Raw genomic sequence first — 2,547 nt, forward strand, 5'->3', positions numbered from 1 at the left:
TAGAAGTGGAAGAGATACTGACTGCAGAGATGAGACAGTGGGAGAGCACACTCCTTCTGGGCCTGAGGACTGCCTTGTCCCTTGGGGTTCTTTTTTTTTTCAGTTCAGTTCAGTTGCTCAGTCATGTCCGACTCTTTGCGATCCCATGGACTGCAGCACACCAGGCTTCCCTGTCCATCACCAACTCCCAGATCTTGCTCAAACTCATGTCCATCAAGTCAGTGATGCCATCCAACCAGCACATCCTCTATTGTCCCCTTCTCCTCCTGCCTTCAATCTTTCCCAGCATCAGTGTCTTTTCCAATGAGTCAGTTTTTCACATCAGGTGGCCAAAGTATTGGAGTTTTAGCTTCAGCATCAGTCCTTCCATTGAATATTCAGGACTGATTTCCTTGAGGGTTGACTGGTTTGATCTCTTTGCTGTCCAAGGGACTCTCAAGAGTCTTCTCCAACACCATAGTTCAAAAGCATCAATTCTTCGGCACTCAGCTTTCTTTATAGTCCAACTATCACATCCATTGGAGAAGGAAATGGCAACCCACTCCAGTGTTCTTGCCTGGAGAATCCCAGGGACGGGCAAGCCTAGTGGGCTGCCATCTATGGGGTCGCACAGAGTCGGACACGACTGAAGCAACTTAGCAGCAGCAGCAGCATCACATCCATACCTGACTAGTGGAAAAACCAACTTTTAAAAATTTACGTATAATACAATTCACTGTTTCTGATGTATGTGTATGATTTTTTAGCATATAGTTAGATTGAAGGATAAATCAGGATAGAGAACAATTTCGTCGCACAAAAAATTCCTTCAAGATGCAGTTAAACCCTCCTCCCACCCCCAACCACTAGCATCCTGTCCTTCATTCCTAAAGTTTTGCCTTTTCCAGGGGACCATATAAATGAAGTCGCATGGTGTGTAACCAGGAATTAGGTTCTTCCTCTTAGTGAAATGCATTTAGATTTATCCATGTTTGTTTTTCTTTCTTTTTTTTTTTTTTTTCTGGCCATCCCATGAGCAGAGTCCTAACCACTGGACTGTCAGGGAATTTCCTAAATTTATCCATGTTGTTGCATGTATCAATATTTAACTCCAGAAGAAAAAAAAAGTTAACTCCTCTTTATTGTTGAGTGCTGTGCTAAGTCGCTTCAGTCGTGTCCAGCTCTTTGCAATGCTATGGACAGTAGCCTGCCAGGCTCTTCTGTCCAGGGGATTCTCCAGGCAAGAATACTGGAGTGAGTTGCCATTTCCTACTCCAGGGGAATCTTCCGGACCCAGGGATTGAACCCGCGTCACTTTCATTTCCTGCAATGACAGGCAGGTTCTTTACCTCTAGCGCCACCTGGGAAGCATTGCTGAGTACTATTCTGTTGCATGGCTCTATCACTGTTTATTTGCCTATTGATAAATATTTCAGTTGTTTTCAATTTGGGGCTATTGTGAATAATTTCTATAAGCATTCATGTACCGGTTGTTTTGTGAATTTAAGCCTTCATATTGTTTTTCCTATTTTTTGGCTGGACTGCACAGCATGCAGGATCTTAGTTCCCAGAGCAGGGATCAAACCTGTGCCCCAGGCAGTGGAAGAGCAGAGTGTTAACCACTTGACCACTGGGGAAGTTCCAAGTCTTTATATGTATTAAGTAAATACCTCAAAGCGGGATTGCTGGGCTATGAAATCAATCCTGAATATTCATTGGAGGCTCGATACTGCAGCTGAACCTCCAATACTTTGGCCACCTGATGGGAAGAGCCAACTCATTGGAAAAGACCCTGATGCTGGAAAAGATTGAAGGCAAAAGGAGAAGAGGGCGGCAGAGGATGAGATGGTTGGGTGGCATCATCAAATCAATGGACATAAGTTTGAGTAAACTCCTGGAGACAGAGAAGGACAGGAAGACCTGGCGTGCTGCCTTCCATGGGGTCTCAAAGAATTGGACACTACTTAGCCACTGAACAACAATGACAACAACAACATGGTAAGTATATGTTTAATTTTATAAGGAATTACCAAACTGTTTTCTGGAGTGGTTGTACCATTTTGGATTCCCATCAGCAGAATATGAGAGTTTCAGTTGCTCTGCATCCTAGTCACCATTTGATATCTTCAGTTAAAATTTTTTTTGTCTTGCTAATAGATGTTGATGGTATCTAGTTGTAGATATAATTTGCCTTTCCCTAATGACTAATGGAAATGGCAACCCACTCCATTGTTCTTGCCTGGAGAATCCCAGGGACGGGGGAGCCTGGTGTGCTGCCGTCTGTGGGGTGGCACAGAGTCAGACAAGACTGAAGCGACTTAGCAGCAATAGGAATGACTAATGAAATTAAAAGATGCTCACTGCTTGGATGGAAAGTTATGATCAATCTAGATAGCATATTAAAAAGCAGAGACATTACTTTGCCAACAAAGGTCCATCTAGTCAAGGCTATGGTTTTTCCAGTGGTCATGTATGGATGTGAGAGTTGGACTGTAAAGAAAGCTGAGCGCCGAAGAATTGATGCTTTTGAACTGTGGTGTTGGAGAAGACTCTTGAAAGTCCCTTGGA

The sequence above is a fragment of the Bison bison genome, unplaced genomic scaffold (genome assembly GCF_000754665.1).
Source record: "Bison bison bison isolate TAMUID 2011002044 unplaced genomic scaffold, Bison_UMD1.0 scf7180017864089, whole genome shotgun sequence".
Classification (NCBI taxonomy): domain Eukaryota; kingdom Metazoa; phylum Chordata; class Mammalia; order Artiodactyla; family Bovidae; genus Bison; species Bison bison.